Source organism: Lissotriton helveticus, chromosome 8, assembly GCF_964261635.1.
Source record: "Lissotriton helveticus chromosome 8, aLisHel1.1, whole genome shotgun sequence".
In the NCBI taxonomy this organism is placed as follows: Eukaryota; Metazoa; Chordata; class Amphibia; order Caudata; family Salamandridae; genus Lissotriton; species Lissotriton helveticus.
This window is the reverse complement of record NC_136069.1, coordinates 977,606,417-977,624,562: the sequence shown is the minus strand read 5'-3', so window position 1 is coordinate 977,624,562 and position 18,146 is coordinate 977,606,417. Positions and strand designations below refer to the sequence as shown.

At 47.5% G+C, this 18,146-nt stretch overlaps 1 long non-coding RNA gene across 13 annotated transcripts in view; it reads right to left on the bottom strand.

The window, feature by feature from the left end:
- Positions 1 to 18,146, bottom strand: part of LOC144771839 (uncharacterized) — a 131,420-nt gene that overhangs the window by 32,154 nt on the left and 81,120 nt on the right. For 4 of the 13 annotated variants that reach the window (XR_013599501.1, XR_013599500.1, XR_013599502.1 and 1 more), the window contains exon 1: positions 2,135 to 2,258. The exons of the other annotated variants lie outside the window; for them this stretch is intronic. This is a non-coding gene — a long non-coding RNA (uncharacterized LOC144771839). Of the gene's footprint in view, positions 1 to 2,134; positions 2,259 to 18,146 lie in introns of those variants that run through there. 13 annotated transcript variants of the gene reach the window in all.

Here is an 18,146-nt window from a genome sequence, read left to right as displayed (position 1 = left end):
GCAGCTTCAGAAAGAAGAAGTGTCAGAAATGTAGCCAAAGATACCTTTAAAAACCTTAATTCAAACCCTGTGCAGGTTAAAGCATTGGGGTTAAGAGGAAGGAAAAAATGAATCATATATGAATATTTTGGGAACCTTATTTTGCACTGTTTTTGAATGTCAATATCCATACCTTTGAAGATTAAATTCAAATTACATTTTTGTTCACAAAGAGCAGATATGTTTGAATAGAGGCTCACATTAACTTACTTTTGAACTGCAATAAATTCCTAAGTTACAGCAAAAGCATGTTTGTTCTGTGTCATACCTTTAGTTAAAAGTAATGCTGAGTTATCTCTGCTCTCCTTCTCCTTCCCTCTGCTGCATCAGGACCATTGATTCTAGGTTGGGGTTGGTGAGGTTGGTTGTGGTTGTTTGGGATGTTGTCTTCAAATTCCAATCCAAGGCCTCTTTTCATGGCTACATTGTGCAGCATGGCACAAGTGGCAACAATTTTGCAACAGACATCAGGACGATATTGTAATGCACCTCCAGTTTTATGAAGTATTCTGAATCTGGATTTCATTATTCCAAATGTCCTCTCAATCACATTTCTGGTAGAGATATGAGCTTGGTTATAATTTTGCTCTTTGCGGGTTGTTGGGTTGAGATAAGGAGTCAGGATAAATGTTCTCACACCATAAGCACTGTCACCTATGGAAAAGTTTACAACATTTAATTTGATTGCAAACATGTGAAAACATTATTTGTCTGAAAACAATATCAACAACATAACATGATAATTTACCCAGTAAATATCCATCTCCAAAATGTCCAGCTTCCAACTTTGTGAATATGGCACTCTGTTTAAATATGTAGGAGTCATGAGCACTTCCAGGGAAACTAGCAACTAGGTCTGTGATTATGGTTTTTGAATTACAAATGGCTTGAATGTTCAATGAATGATACAATTTCCTATTCCTAAAAATGTACTCATTGTGAGAAGGTGGGCATATGGGAATATGAGTACCATCTATGCAGCTTATGACATGAGGGAAATGAGCCATATTATAGAAGTCCAACTTTGTCTGTAAAAGTTCCTGCTGAGTACTTGGAAAAACTATGTAATGCCTGATCCTCAACAACATAGCATTTAAAAAATTTCTGAAAAACCTTGAAAGGGAACTCTGTGACACCCCCCCAGCAATGGCAATCACACCTTGAAATGAACCAGAAGCCAGAAGATGTAGGCAACAAAGTACTTGGACATGAGTAGGAATGGCTTGTGTTCTAAGGGTGGGCCTCTGTAGTATAGGATCCAAATCAGCAATTAATTCCAGTATAGAATCAACATTTAACCTGTACTTATCATAAATTTCTGCCTCAGTCTGCCCAAATAAATTAATGCGCACCCTAAATATCCTTTCACTCACTACTCTGCGCCTCAGAGCAGCTCTCAATCTCCGCCTACGTGCCAAGACTATGACTGCAGCCATGGTGAAAGGAAATGTAATGGTCAGAGTGTCACTTATATACCAAGAGGGATCAAAATCACATGTGAGTTTGGTTTGGAAAAAAATAACACCAAGTCTGAGCTCTTCTTATTTTAGGTAATGCTATTTGCGAATTTACAGAGAATCGCAAATAGCGTTTTTTCATGCATGCCCGTTTTTCTAAAAAAATGCGATTCCTTAGTTTTGCGACTTATTTGCGAATTCGCAACCAATATACGAATTCCTAAAATGCGAATTTTCTCAAAAATAATGATGCATCCCAATATTGGATTTTGCATTCGCAAACGGCCAAATTCTGCGATTCGCACCGTTTGCGAATACAAAACACAATGATGCATGTGGGGGAATGCCCTTCATTATTCAATTATTACCCCCAGCGTTTTCTCCGCATCAGAGATTTGTGATTGTTGGTACCTGCTTGATGTATGTATTCCCTGCTCTTTTGTGCAAACTTTACAGCCCTGCTGATTTCATCAACAGTAGAGATTGTTGGGCTGTGTAGCCCAGTGCATATATTACTAAGAGGCTGTACACAATGCCCATGGACTGATACTTAATGCTCTGTATTACCCACCGCAGATTGAGTACTTTCCCAGAAACAGGGACACATGGCAGCGATATAAACTACCCTTGTTACTTACCCCATATAAGCAGTGGAATAGACTATGACTTTTCTCGTGGTCTCCATATAGGAAAAAGATGGAGGCGAGGCAGATGTAATTTCTCTGAATCTGTTTGTAAAAGCACCGTCCCTGCGCTGACATCTTGGAGGGCGAAGAGTCTGAAATAATAAAGTCGGGAAAATATAAATGAGCATGCAAAAGGTCACACGGTGTGCTACCTCGCTGCTGTTTTGGATTTTGAGGAATCGGTTCGAGCAAGAGAGTGCCCTGTGCATGTTTAACTAGGACAATCACAAAGCTTCCCGAAGGAAAGATACACAATGTGGATTTTTGAAGTTTATTTAACTGTTTTGTGATAGCCACTTTGTAACATTGCTGAACACGGTTGTCTATAGTTTGTGGTTTAACCAGGTTCCTATTCTGAGTGAAGCAAGGTGGGAAGATTTTAGCAGTTGACTAATACTTGTGGTATTTTCAGCTCTAATATTTGGCTGGGTGAATGCAGTTAGTGATATGGAACAATTAAACTGTAGGTTCTTAATATCCCGGAGTGCCTGGGTGCTGTGGAGTACTGGCAGGGCTTAATTTGCGAACCGAAGAGTGCCTGTGCCCTAAACTGTGGTAAAAAAAAGTCGCCGTCCGGTGCACTTAAATTAAAGGTGCACTTAAACGTAGACGCATACAAAGGCTGGTAGTCTTAAATCCACTCCCAGATGCTCACAGCACTCTCTCTTGCAGGTTCCTGCTTTCTACCTTCGCAAGTTCCTGCGTTCTACCTTTCTGACGGTTTTGCCATTAAGCACTGTAGAGCAGTTTCACATTATACTTATTGCGTCCGTACTGAAAGGTGCAAATAATCTCCTTCCAAATTAAATAGGCGCAGGCACTTTGCACTGCCTGAATGTAGTGGTCCTCCAGACAAAGCACCAGGAGCAGATGGGTTGGAAAGGTCTTTGTGTTCATCACACGCCATGGTTTGACATCATAGCTGTGAAGGAGTTCTGGTCTTAACTTGTGGTACATTCAAGAGTGATTGGGTTAGCTAGAATTACTAATGCTGATTAGTTCGTCCTGAGACCTGCCTACACTCTCGCTGTATGCGTAAGGATGTCAGCAGAACAAGCGACTGATAGACAGTTTTGCCAGTCACTGTCTTTGTTAGAACAGATTCACAATGGCTTTATTAACCTTCCTGCTTTCTCAATTTTGCTTGAAAGTGAACCGTTTGCCCATTCTTTATTCAAAATTTTCTCAGGGGTGGGTGAACCCCCGAAACCCCCTTAGTTCGATTCGGGCTTGCTCGCTCGCTACACTGCATTACCGTGTCACAAAATGTTGCATTTCGCAAAAAGTGTGTCACCAGCATTAAAAGTTTGGAAAGCTGTGCCCTAGGCTGAGACTCTGGGGTCAGCATAACCTGCCCCCAACCTGCCCCTATAAATCTGTCGTTCAGAGAATTTGCCCACTGTCTCGGCTGCAACTGGGTGACCCCAGAACAGGAGCAGTACGAGAGAGGGGCGCCTGGTGCATCCTTGGGCACTCGCCCCTGTGCCACCCTGCGCAGAGCCAAGTTCAGATGAGCCGCGGTGTGCTGAAGGTGTGTGGGATGGTCACCGCCCTCCCCGACCCACAGACCACAGCCGAGCGCATGAATAACACGAGCACAGAGACACTTAAAAGAACTGGAGAGAGTCACACTTACAGAATGTGAGAAGTTTCCGGGAGGCGCTGCCCCCCGCGTCGTCTCTTGGCTCCACCAGAGGGCGCTCTCCAGGGTCCTGAGGTGGGCGAGCCTTCCACAGGTGCTGGTCCTAGCCCAGGGACCCCTCTCCTGGGGCGCTCAGACCCTCCGGGTGTGTCTGGTGCTCACAGCCGCTATAAGATCCGATTGTTTGCTGCGTCTGTCTCTGCAGTCTTTCACGCTCCCTCTCACCTGGGACAGCCGGAGGCTGGACCGCGAACTACTGCGACGAGGTGGGCTACCTGGAGCACCGGGAGGGCCTGCTGCAGACAGGTGAGCCTCTGCTTCAGACCGCTACACCTAGAAGCTGATCTGTCTGCAGCGCTGTGCTGCTCAAGTTTCACTTTGTGCTAGAAGTGGGAAATGGGGTGATTGGAAAGGTGATGGACAGGGTAAAGGTGATGTGACATAGGCACAATTTCATGTATGTACAGTAGAACCTTTACAGCCTAATATAGATCCATAATTCTCCTATTATCATAACACATAGGTCAAAACAAATTGATTTCTTCTATTCCTATGGTTTGAGGATATATGGTAGTCTATTTTTCGACCCCTGATGATGAAGGGTTATTAGCTTCTCATTGTGGGGTCTTCGTCAGGACGAGATGGTGTGTAGAGCACCTGAAATTGTCAAATAGATTCAGTGCGTGCAGTGAAATGTGGCGAATCATACAGTGGGTGACCAAAAAGGTACCTACTTAGGAAGCGGCTCACAATGACCGATGGGCAGAAAACCGCTCCTTGGTATCTGTAATGAGACTTAACCTGAATCAGACGCCACCTAACCTGAATAAGTTGATCAGTCAGGACTGTGTGTCTTTGGACAAAGGCCTTGACATCCCGTGGATCCGTTATATTAAGACACAAATGGACTCACTAGGTTGCTCTGACTTATTTTTAACTCCCAGAGCCCTTGGCAAGGCGGCTATTAGAGGCCTGAAGCACAAGTTTCTGAACAGATCAATGTTAATAAGGGAGGAAATGGAAGTAGCCAAACCCTCAGTGAGGAGTTTTGTTATGTTAAGTTTAGGTAGGGAGATGCAGCCGGACCTAACGTACATAAATAAACCCTATCACTTATTTACATTAATTAGATTTAAGTATAATATATTGCCATGGCTACTATCGCATCCAAAAGGCTTTTTTAAAGAGGGATCGTTAGGCCCTTGTCCCTGTGATAACTTATCAGAGCAGAAAACCCTCCATATGGTAATTTTTCCACGATTTTTATGTTACGCTACGCAGAAAATGTATCTTGCCTCTGTTAAGAGGGGGTAACTTTGAGCAAGTTAGACCAGCGCTAGCCTATTTGCAAATGCTGGGCTCCCCGCTTGTATGCTTTGGGGTAGCTAGTTATATTACAGGGGCAATTAGGCGACGCAATAAACTGTAACTATAGTGCTGGTTCTTTTACATTTAAATTAATCTAAGCAAAACTGAGCCCTTTAGTCAATGGATTTCAGTGTTTGACAAACTTTAATATATTTATTCGAATACCAAGGATTGCTTTTTGGTAGTAATGTGTACCATAGGTTGGCCTATGGCCTCTTTTTGTATTTTGACGTGTGATTTGGAATGAATTCCTTGTATTGTTAATAATGGATATAAGGTAGCATGAAATGTGATTTGTACTTTGATGGTTTTAAAATTTTAACCGAATAAAGTAACTTTTGACTTTGACTTTGAGTTATGTAATCTCGATGTTATATATAGGAAGGGACATTAAATGTCCTTAGGAAATATTGCGTATTAGGAAGGAGACTTACTAAAATGGACATTCAACATGTGGGGTAATAATTCTCCCAATGTGTGTCAGGCTTACACAATGTCTGAAAAACGGATACAATGTAGTAACTAGTACCAATCCGGTGTCTTTAACCCCTTCGGGGCTAATGACGAGCTGGGCTCGTCATGGTGCACACCGGTCGTGCGCTGATGACAAGGCCAGCTCGTCTTCAGCCCCACCCTCGGTCCCCCGAGGGTCTCCGATCTTCGTTGTTTTGCTGGGGGCGGCAGCGGAAGAGCTTCCGCTGCCGCCCCGCCCCCCCATGGGAATCCCTGATGACGTCAGCGCGCACAGCGCGCGCTGACATCATCAGGGATTCCCAGCGCTCGGGAAGCCATTTGCTTCCTGCGCGCTTGCAAAGAAGGTGGGTTTCTTGTGGCTGGCGGGGGTTTGGGGGCAGCGAAGAGGCATCAGGGGAGAGGAAAGAGATTTTCCTCTCCCCTGATGTCTCTTTGCAGGGCATTTCTGCCTCACGGTCGCGCACAGCGTCGCGATCGTGCGGCGGAAATGCCCCCACTAGCACCAGGGATTTAATTTTAGTTTATAGGAAGTGACCCCTTGGGCAAGGGTCGCTTCCAGGCGGGGTGTGACTATGTTTTCATTTTTCTGCCCCCCCCCCCCCGGGGGCAAATCGGCCCGTTTTTTCGGCCGTTTTACCCCCAGGGGGGGGGGGGCAGAAATTCCCCACTAGCACCAGGGTTGTTTTTGGGAGTCAAGATGGCGGCCATGTTTTTTGTTTACATTTTTCTGTCCCCCCTGGGGGCAAATCGGCCCGTTTTTTTTTGCCGTTTTGCTCCCAGGGGGGACAGAAAATGCCCACTAGCACCAGGGATTTTCTTTTTAGCTTTTAGGAAGCGACCCCTTGGGCAAGGGTCACTTTCAGGTGGCCTCACACTTAACTTTTTGTTTTTCTACCACCCCTGGGGGCAAATTGGCCCGTTTTTCGGCCGTTTTGCCCCCAGGGGGGGGCAGAAATTTCCCACTAGCACCAGGGATTTTTGTTGGGGCAATGTGTTTGTTTTGGGAAGCGACCCCTTGGGTAAGGGTCGCTTCCAGGTGGCCATGATTGTGTTTTTGATTTTCTGTCCACCCTGGGGGCAAATCGGCCCGTTTATTTTGCCGTTTTGCCCCCAGGGGGGGCAGAAAATGCCCACTAGCACCAGCGAATTTAAATTTAGTTTTTAGGAAGCGACCCCTTGGGCAAGGAGTAGTGCTTGGCTGGCGGTGTGTGTGGAGTGGTGCTTGGCTGGATGGTGTGCGTGCAGTGGTACTTGGCTGTCTGTGCACGGAGTGCTGCTTTGCTGGCGGTGTGTGTGGAGTGGTGCTTGGCTGGATGGTGTGCGTGGAGTGGTACTTGGTTGTCTGTGCACGGAGTGGTGTTTGGCTGGTGGTGTGTGTGGAGTGGTGTTTGGCTGGCGGTGTGTGTGGAGTGGTACTTGGCTGGATGGTGTGCGTGGAGCGGTGCTTGGCTGGCGGTGAGTGGCGCTTGGCTTGTGGTGTGCGTGGAGTGGTGCATGGCTGGCGGTGTGTGTGGAGTGGTACTTGGCTGGCGGTGTGCGCTGAGTGGTGTTTGGCTGGCGGTGTGCGTGGAGGGGTACTTGGCTATCTATGCACGGAGTGGTGCTTGGCTGGCGGTGTGTGTGGAGTGGCGCTTGGCTGGTGGTGTGTGTGGAGTGGTACTTGGCTGTCTGTGCACGGAGTGGTGCTTGGCTGGTGGTGTTTGTGGAGTGGCGCTTGTCTGGTGGTGTGCGTGGAGTGCTACTTTGCTGCCTGCGCACGGAGTGGTGCTTGTCTGGCGGTGTGTGTGGAGTGGCGCTTGGCTGGTGGTGTGCGTGGAGTGCTACTTTGCTGTCTGTGCACGGAGTGCTGCTTGGCTGGCGGTGTGTGTGGAGTGGCGCTTGGCTGGTGGTGTGCGTGGAGTGGTACTTGGTTGTCTGTGCACGGAGTGGTGTTTGGCTGGTGGTGTGTGTGGAGTGGTGTTTGGCTGGCGGTGTGTGTGGAGTGGTACTTGGCTGGATGGTGTGCGAAGGAGCGGTGCTTGGCTGGCGGTGTGTGTGGAGTGGTACTTGGCTGTCGGTGTGCGCTGAGTGGTGTTTGGCTGGCGGTGTGCGTGGAGGGGTACTTGGCTATCTATGCACTGAGTGGTGCTTGGCTGGCGGTGTGTGTGGAGTGGCGCTTGGCTGGTGGTGTGTGTGGAGTGGTACTTGGCTGTCTGTGCACGGAGTGGTGCTTGGCTGGTGGTGTTTGTGGAGTGGCGCTTGGCTGGTGGTGTGCGTGGAGTGCTACTTTGCTGTCTGTGCACGGAGTGGTGCTTGGCTGGCGGTGTGTGTGGAGTGGCGCTTGGCTGGTGGTTTTCATGGAGTGGTACTTTGCTGTCTTTGCACGGAGTGCTGCTTGGCTGGCGGTGTGTGTGGAGTGACGCTTGGCTGGTGGTGTGCGTGGAGTGGTACTTGGTTGTCTGTGCACGGAGTGGTGTTTGGCTGGTGGTGTGTGTGGAGTGGTGTTTGGCTGGTGGTGTGTGGGGAGTGGTACTTGGCTGGATGGTGTGCGTGGAGCGGTGCTTGGCTGGTGGTGAGTGGCGCTTGGCTTGCGGTGTGCGTGGATTGGTGCTTGGCTGGCGGTGTGTGTGGAGTGGTACTTGGCTGTCGGTGTGCGCTGAGTGGTGTTTGGCTGGCGGTGTGCGTGGAGGGGTACTTGGCTATCTATGCACGAAGTGGTGCTTGGCTGGCGGCGTGTGTGGAGTGGCGCTTGGCTGGTGGTGTGTGTGGAGTGGTCCTTTGCTGTCTGTGCACGGAGTGCTGCTTGGCTGGCGGTGTGTGCGGAGTGGCGTTTGGATGGTGGTGTGCGTGGAGTGCTACTTTGCTGTCTGTGCACGGAGTGGTGCTTGGCTGGCGGTGTGGGTGGAGTGGCGCTTGGCTGGTGGTGTGCGTGGAGTGGTACTTGGCTGTCTGTGCATGGAGTGGTGCTTGGCTGGCGTTGTGTGTGGAGTGGCGCTTGGCTGGATGGTGAGCGTGGAGTGGTACTTGGCTGTCGGTGTGCCCTAAGTGGTGTTTGGCTGGCGGTGTGCATGGTCTGGTGCTTGGATGGTGGTGTGGGTGGACTGGCACTCGGCTGGCGGTGTGTGAGTAGTTACTTTCTGTTGGTCACTACACACACTGCTAGTTGAGTGACACTCTACGCAGTCCATCATTTTCTGTAGTTGCTGTGTCAGATATGTGGGCGTGTGAAAGTGATGGGCCCTTGAATGGCGCTGGCGGCTGGCGGTGTAAATGTTTTATATGTGTCACACGTACAAAAGGTGTATGAATGTCCTTACTGCCCCTGTGTGATGGGGGTACTGGTAGGAGCAAAAGACTGACTGGCACCAAAATGGTCGGGCAGTATAAAAATTCAAAAAATTAACCAGTGTCTTGATGTTAAACCTCATTTAATTCTGTTTGGTCTAAGCCCTATTTGATGGCCCATCTGGCCGAATTTAAATTTGGGGGGCAAATGTGTGTGTTGTTGTTTTAATTGTTATATTGTTTGTGAAATGTGGTAGTAATTTTTTTTCTTCTCTATTTTTGTCTTGTTCCAGGCTTTTGCTGTTTGGATTGTTGTAGGTTGCGTGTCTGTTTGCAGCTTGTGTAGTTGCTTGTGCTTGGTAAGTGAATGTATGTTGTACTACTTTCCCTTGATGTTTGTCTTTTTGAAAAAGGTTGTACTTCTAGCAGTTTGTGTGGCTCTGTGTTTTTTTTTCTCGTTTTTTTTTGTCAGCATTAGTGTTTGATGTGCACTTTCTTTTCTAATCTGTCATTCCTTTGTTTCTTTCTAGTGGGATATCATTTCTTTTTGCTGTGTCTCAACAGAGTAGGTGCTGGTGAGTGTAGCTATATTTGGTAAGAGTGAAATTGTTTTGGATTGTATTTATCTTTTTGTGAAAGCCTTACCTTGTTTACTTCTTACTTTGCACAGTGTAGGTTGTTGTTCACTTGTGTGTGCAGTCTTCTTGCTTTGTAAGGATAATGGCTAGTCGCAGGATTACTGCTCAGCAGGTTCTTGGTTTGCTTTTTGAGTCTTCCTCTGACCATGGTTCAGAGACTGAGTCCGATTCGGACTCCCAGGTGGCGGCAGAAGATTCTGGCAGTGAGTTTTCTCTTCGCATGGAATCATCATCATCGTATGAAGAATCTTCTTCTAGTGCTGATGAAGGGCCTATGGTAGAGGAGGACATTGAGGTGCCGGTAGTGGGCCAAGAGGCACCTGTGCTGCTGCCTAGGGCCGCAAGGTTTCCTTTCTTTTCACGTCGGCAAGAGGCATGTGGGCTGGAGCCTGCGCCCAAAAGGCTTCACATTGCTGTGGTGCGCAAAGAGGCATCTGGTGCTTTTCGTCTTCCTGCTGGTGTAGTGCAGCAAGAGGCATCTGGGGCTGTTAGGCTTCCCATTGGTGTAGAGCGGCAAGAGGCATCTGGGCCTGCTTGGTTTCCCGGTGGTGTAGTGCAGCAAGAAGCATCTCAGGCTGCTGGGCTTCCCGTTGGTGTAGTGCAGGAAGAGCCCTCTGGGGATGCTATGTCTTCTGTTGGTGTTGTGCAGCCAGAAGTATCTGTGGCTGTTAGGCTTCCCATTGGTGTAGAGCGGCAAGAGGCATCTGGGCCTGCTTGGTTTCCCGGTGGTGTAGTGCAGCAAGAAGCATCTCAGGCTGCTGGGCTTCCCGTTGGTGTAGTGCAGGAAGAGCCCTCTGGGGATGCTATGTCTTCTGTTGGTGTTGTGCAGCCAGAAGTATCTGTGGCTGTTAGGCTTCCCGTTGGTGAACAGCAGCAAGAGGCTTCTGGGTTGCAGGCTGGGGTGGCTGCTCCCCCCGTTGATAGGGATGGCCTCTGGCTTTCGCTGGCTTGGTGCAGCCGGCATTGCCAGAGTTCACTGGTGTTCCTGGGTGTAGAGTGAATACTGAGAATTTTCTGCCAATACATTTTTTTCAGTTGTTTTTTGACGATGTGTTTTTGCAAGAGATTGTTGAGCAAACCAATTTGTATGCAGAACAATTTTTGAGGGCCAACAGTGCCAGCCTTAAGCCCTATTGTAGAGCAATCCGGTGGACTCCCACAAATGTTGAAGAGATGAAGAAGTTTTTGGGATTAACTTTTTTGATGGGCTTGTTAGGAAGCCATCAATGACTTCATATTGGTCCACTAGTCCCTTGAGGGCAACAGCTATATTTCCAGCAGTATAAGTCGTGATCGGTATATGCTTCTTCTTTGGATGATGCATTTTGTTGATAATAGTTTAGCGTTGTCACGCGATCACCCTGATTGTGACCGTTTGTTTAAAATTCGGCCTGTCCTTGATCACTTTGTTGATCGTTTTTCTGAGATCTTTGTCCCTGGTAAAGAAATTGCAGTGGATGAGTCTTTGCTGATGTTCAAGGGCCGCTTGGTTTTTAGGCAATACATTCCTAGTAAGAGGGCACGCTATGGAATCAAACTGTATATGCTGTGTGACAGTGAGACTGGATATGTCTACAATTTCAGGGTGTACACTGGTAAGAAGTCCAGCATTAACCCTCCTGGTTGTCCTTCTACTTTTGGAGTGACTGAGAAAATTGTGTGTGAGCTAGGTAGAGGATTATTTAACAAAGGCCATCATTTATATGTAGATAACTACTACACTGGTGTGTGGTTGTTCAAGGAGTTGGCCAAAGTGGGCACTGTTGCTTGTGGCACAATGCGCAGTAACCATAAAGGTTTCCCAAAGGAGCTTGTTTGCAAAAGGCTTGTGCGGGGACAGTCTACGGCATTGCGATGTGGGGAGCTTCTAGCTGTGAAGTTTGCAGACAAGAGAGATGTGTACATGCAGACTACTATCCACGATGAAAGTACAGAACCTGTGCCTGTTTGGGGTCAGGGTGCTGAAGTGCGCAAACCTGTGTGCATTTTAGCTTACAATAAGTTCATGGGTGGTGTTGACAGAGTAGATCAGAGGTTGGAACCTTATGCTGCTCTTCGAAAGGCTTACGTTTGGTACAAGAAGTTGGCTATCCATCTGTTCCACTTGGCATCCTTTAATGCTTTCGTTGTGTACCAGAAGTCTTGTCCTGAGAAGAAGATGTCTTTTGTTAAGTTTCAGGAGTCTATAATAGGCAGCCTTGTACTTGTGGAGCAGGCAAGTGTTCCTAGATTTGGAGTGGTGGAGGAAGTGGCTAGATTGAAAGATCGCCACTTTCCTGAATCTATTCCTTCCACTACCGCAAGTGACTTTCCGACTAGAAGATGCAGAGTCTGTTGGCGAAAAGGCGTGCGGAAGGAGTCTCGTATATACTGTCCTGACTGTCCTTCTAAGCCTACATTGTGTCTGTCAGCTTGTTTTAAATCGTACCACACGCAAAAGAAGTCTTGGGAGTTTTAATGACCTGTAAAGTGAATTGCCTGATCTGCATTCTGTAAAAAAAATTGTGTTTGTTTCAAGGATTGGCATTAGTGCAAAGTTTTTATTTTAAGAATTTGTGTTAGCTGATTTGTAGGTATTTCCATTTGTTTAGTGTTATTTTCAAAAAAAGAATTCTAAATGTGTTTGTGGTGTGTGCTGGCTGGTGCTTGGCTGGCGGCGTGTGTGGAGTTGCGCTTGGCTGGTGGTGTGCGTGGAGTGGTACTTGGCTGTCTGTGCACGGAGTGGTGCTTGGCTGGCGGTGTGTGTGGAGTGGCGCTTGGCTGGTGGTGTTCTTGGAGTGGTACTTGGCTGTCTGTGCATGGAGTGGTGTTTGGCTGGTGGTGTGTGTGGAGTGGTGCTTGGCTGGCGGTGTGTGTGGAGTTGCGCTTGGCTGGTGGTGTTTGTGGAGTAGTACTTGGCTGTCTGTGCACGGAGTGGTGCTTGGCTGGCGGTGTGTGTGGAGTGGCGCTTGGCTGGTGGTGTTCGTGGAGTGGTACTTGGCTGTCTGTGCATGGAGTGGTGTTTGGCTGGTGGTGTGTGTGGAGAGGTGTTTGGCTGGCGGTGTGTGTGGAGTGGTACTTGGCTGTCTGTGCACGGAGTTGTGCTTGGCTGTCGGTGTGCGCTGAGTGGTGTTTGGCTGGCGGTGTGCATGGTCTGGTGCTTGGATGGTGGTGTGGGTGGACTGGCGCTCGGCTGGCGGTGTGTGAGTAGTTACTTTCTGTTGGTCACTACACATACTGCTAGTTGAGTGACACTCCACGCAGTCCATCATTTTGTGTAGTTGCAGTGTCAGAAATGTGGGCGTGTGAAAGTGATGGGCCCTTGAATGGCGCTGTTTGCTGGTGTGAGTGCTGAAATGTGATGGGTCCGCGGCTGGCGGTGGGAATGTTTTGAATGTGTCACACGTACGAAAGGTGTATGAATGGCCTGTAAAGAGGTTGGTGCCTTGACGTGGCTTTACAGCTCACGAGCTGTGAGTCAGTGGTTCAGTTAATCATACTTTCAATTATACGCAGTGTATTTCATTTTTTGTGAAATTACTTGCGAATACAATTGTATGTACTGAATCATCACTCACCCTCGTGCCAAATCCAACCAGTATGTGTGTGTGCTTGCGGATTAGATGGCTGTGCAGTAAAAAAAAATGTTTTTCTCTTTCTGCAGTAGGGTGTACCTTGTCCCTTATTGTGATTGTTGTAATGTGTTGCTTTTACTTCCAGATGGTGTCAGTGGTCTGGTTTGTATCAGGTATGAAAGGTGCGTGAATGGCCTGTAAAACGGTTGGTGCCTTGTCGTGGCTTTACAGCTCACGAGTTGCGAGTCACTGGTTCGGTTTTTATGCATTTATTTATTAACAGAGCATTTCATTTTTTTGAAATATCATGTTAATAAAATTGTATGTACTGAACCATCACTCGCCCTCGTGCCAAATCCAACCTGTATGTGTGTGTCTTTGAGGAATAGATAGCCGTGCTTGATTCTTTGTCTTTTGAGTAACTCTGTTATGGTGTATATTATAGCTATAAATAACTTTCTAAATTTAGATATTATTGGTAATTCATGGTAGTATATGGTCATGTCTTTCTGGTGAATTCTATTGTTGTTTTTTGTCCACAATCTCTTGCAAACTTGAAATTGTCTGTCACAATTTTCATGCGATATTGTCCCCTGAATCGCACGTTCTGCATCTGAAAACTTAATTCATTCAAAACAATTTGGTTTTGCAAGGCGGTTCCCATGAGTTTTTGGCCCGGGGCTTGGCGGGCATCTTTGGAAACTGCCAAACCCAAACAGTTCTGAGAACTAGACACCCGGGGGAGTCCAGGGAGGTATGGCATGCCTGGGTCCCCTAATGTTTTCCTACCCAGAAACACCTGCAAACCTTAAATTTAGGTTAAAAAAAACACTTTTCCGTACTTTTTTGGGTGGGATCTCGCTGCCGGCACAAATGTCCTACCACCCAGCGTTCCCCTTGTTCTCCCGAGTAAAATGATACCTCACTTGTGTGGGTGGGCCAAAGGCCTGTGACTAAGGCAGGGGGGCTTAATTTGTAAAACTTAAATACTACTTTTTTCAAAATTCATTTTTGGCCTGTTCTGCTTTGGGGCACCCACACAAGTGAGGTATCCTTTTACTCGGGAGAACAAGGGGAACGCTGGGTGGTAGGACATTTTTGCCGGCTCGGAGATCCCACGCAAAAAAGTTTGGAAAAGTGATCTTTTGACCTAATTTTAAGGTTTGCAAGGAGTTCTGGGTAGGAAAACATTGGGGGACCCACGCATGCCATACCTCCCTGGACTCCCCCGGGTGTCTAGTTTTTAGATCTGTTCGGGTTTGGTACTTTCCAAAGAATACCACCAAGCCCCGGGCCAAAAACTCAGGTGCCCCCCCCAAAAAAAATCAAGGTTATTTTGCTTCAGGGTATTTTAAATTCACCACCGTACGATTTGGACCTTTTCCTGTTGCAGCCACTATGCCTACCCATGCAAGTGAGGTACCGATTTTATCGGGAGACCTGGAGGAACGCTGGGTGGGAGGTAATTTTTGTGAGCCCAGTGATGCCACGCTTTCCCACACAAAAAAGTGTGAAAAAACAGATTTTTTTCAGCTAAAATTGAGGTTTGCAAGGGATTCTGGGTAAAGGAACGTTGGAGGATTCACGCAAGCCATACGTCCTTGGAAGCCCCCGGGTGTCTACTTTTCAGAAATGTGTGGGTTTGGTAGGGTTCCCTAGATGGCCGTCTAGCACGGGGCCAAAAACCCAGGTAACCCCTCTTGCAAAAGCTGGTGGATTTGACAATGGTGACAATGTCAAGTCCACCAGCTTTTGCAAGAGGGGTTACCTGGGTTTTTGGCCCCGTGCTAGACGGCCATCTAGGGAAACCTACCGAACCCACACATTTCTGAAAAGAAGACACCCGGGGGCTTCCAAGGTGGTATGGCTTGCGTGAATCCTCCAACGTTCCTTTACCCAGAATCCCTTGCAAACCTCAATTTTAGCTGAAAAAAATCTGTTTTTTCACACTTTTTTGTGTGGGAAAGCGTGGCATCACTGGGCTCACACAAATTACCTCCCACCCAGCATTCCCCAAGGTCTCCCGATAAAAATGGTACCTCACTTGCGTGGGTAGGCATAGTGGCTGCTACAGGAAAAGGCCCAATTCGTACTGTGTAGACCAAAAAATTACCTTTAGCAAAACAATCTTATTTTTTGAGGGGGTCACCTGAGCTTTTGGCCCGGGGCTTGGCGGGCATCTTTGGAAACTACCAAACCCAAACAGTTCTGAAAACTAGACACCCGGGGGAGTCCAGGGAGGTATGGCATGTGTGGGTCCCCCAATGTTTTCCTACCCAGAAATCCCTGCAAACCCTAAATTTAGGTTAAAAAACCCACTTTTCCATACATTTTTGGGTGGGATCTCGCTGCCGGCAAAAAATGTCCTACCACCCAGCGTTCCCCTTGTTCTCCCGAGTAAAAGGATACCTCACTTGTGTGGGTGGGCCAAAGGCCTGTGACTAAGGCAGGGGGGCTTAATTTGTAAAACTTAAATACTACTTTTTTCAAAATTCATTTTTGGCCTGTTCTGCTTTGGGGCACCCACACAAGTGAGGTATCCTTTTACTCGGGAGAACAAGGGGAACGCTGGGTGGGAGGACATTTTTGCCGGCACGGAGATCCCATGCAAAAAAGTTTGAAAAGTGATATTTTTACCTAATTGTAAGGTTTGCAAGGAGTTCTGGGTAGGAAAACATTGGGGGACCCACGCATGCCATACCTCCCTGGACTCCCCCGGGTGTCTAGTTTTCAGAACTGTTTGGGTTTGGTACTTTCCAAAGAATACCACCGAGCCCCGGGCCAAAAACGCAGGTGCCCCCCCCAAAAAAAATCAAGGTTATTTTGCTTCAGGGTATTTTAAATTCACCATCGTACGATTTGGACCTTTTCCTGTTGCAGCCACTATGCCTACCCACGCAAGTGAGGTACCGTTTTTATCGGGAGACCTGGGGGAACGCTGGGTGGGAGGTAATTTGTGTGAGCCCAGTGATGCCACGCTTTCCCACACTAAAAAGTGTGGAAAAACTGATTTTTTTCTGCTAAAAATGAGGTTTGCAAGTGATTCTGGGTAAAGGAACGTTGGAGGACCCACGCAAGCCATACCTCCTTGGAAGCCCCCAGGTGTCTACTTTTCAGAAATGTGTGGGTTTGGTAGGTTTCCCTAGATGGCCGTCTAGCACGGGGCCAAAAACCCAGGTAACCCCTCTTGCAAAAGCTGGTGGATTTGACAATGGTGACAATGTCAAGTCCACCAGCTTTTGCAAGAGGGGTTACCTGGGTTTTTGGCCCCGTACTAGACGGCCATCTAGGGAAACCTACCAAACCCATACATTTCTGAAAAGTAGACACCCGGGGGCTTCCAAGGAGGTATGGCTTGCATGAATCCTCCAACGTTCCTTTACCCAGAATCCCTTGCAATCTCAATTTTAGCTGAAAAAAATCTGTTTTTTCACACTTTTTTGTGTGGGAAAGCGTGGCATCACTGGGCTCACACAAATTACCTCCCACCCAGCGTTCCCCAAGGTCTCCCGATAAAAATGGTACCTCACTTGCGTGGGTAGGCATAGTGGCTGCTACAGGAAAAGGCCCAATTCGTACTGTGTAGACCTAAAAATTACCTTTAGCAAAACAATCTTATTTTTTGAGGGGGTCACCTGAGCTTTTGGCACGGGGCTTGGCGGGCATCTTTGGAAACTACCAAACCCAAACAGTTCTGAAAACTAGACACCCGGGGGAGTCCAGGGAGGTATGGCACGCGTGGGTCCCCCAATGTTTTCCTACCCAGAAATCCCTGCAAACCCTAAATTTAGGTTAAAAAACCCACTTTTCCATACATTTTTGGGTGGGATCTCGCTGCCGGCAAAAATGTCCTACCACCCAGCGTTCCCCTTGTTCTCCCGAGTAAAATGATACCTCACTTGTGTGGGTGGACCAAAGGCCTGTGACTAAGGCAGGGGGGCTTAATTTGTAAAACTTAAATAATACTTTTTTCAAAATTCATTTTTGGCCTGTTCTGCTTTGGGGCACCCACAAAAGTGAGGTATCCTGTTACTCGGGAGAACAAGGGGAACGCTGGGTGGTAGGACATTTTTGCCGGCACGAAGATCCCACGCAAAAAAGTTTGGAAAAGGGATATTTTTACCTAATTTTAAGGTTTGCAAGGAGTTCTGGGTAGGAAAACATTGGGGGACCCACGCATGCCATACCTCCCTGGACTCCCCCGGGTGTCTAGTTTTCAGAACTGTTTGGGTTTGGTAGTTTCCAAAGATGGCCACCGAGCTCCGGGCCAAAAACTCAGGTGCCACCCCTAAAAATCAAGGTTGTTTTGCAATAGGGTATTGTAAATTCACAACCGTACGATTTGAACCGTTTCCTGTTGCAGCCACTATGCCTATCCACGCAAGTGAGGTACCATTTTTTTCGGGAGACCTGGGGGAACGCTGGGTGGGTGGAAATTTGTTGATCCACGCAGATTCCAGAACTTTCCACCACAGAAATGTGAGGAAAATGTGTTTTTTTTGTCAAAATCCTAGCTTTGCAAGGGATTCTGGGTAACAAAACCTGGGGGTAGGCTGACGAGTCACCCCATCCTGAATTCCCATGGGTGTCTAGTTTTCAAAAATGTATAGGTTTACTAGGTTTCCCTAGGTGCTGGCAGAGCTAGGGTGCAAAAACAAAAGGTAGTCTTTTTGTCCAAAAAGTGCAAGATTTCAATGGGAAATTGAGGTGCGACCATGTTGCGTTTTGCGTTGTTTCATGTCGCAGCCGCTTTGCCTACCCACGCAAGTGAGGTACCATTTTTTTCGGGAGACTTGGGGGAACGCTGGGTGGGTGGAAATTTGTTGATCCACGCAGATTCCAGGACTTTCCACCACAGAAATGTGAGGAAAATGTTTTTTTTTTGTCAAAATCTTAGTTTTGCAAGGGATTCTGGGTAACAAAACCTGGGGGTAGGCAGACGAGTCACCCCATCCTGAATTTCCCTGGGTGTCTAGTTTTCAAAAATGTATAGGTTTGCTAGGTTTCCCTAGGTGCTGGGCTGG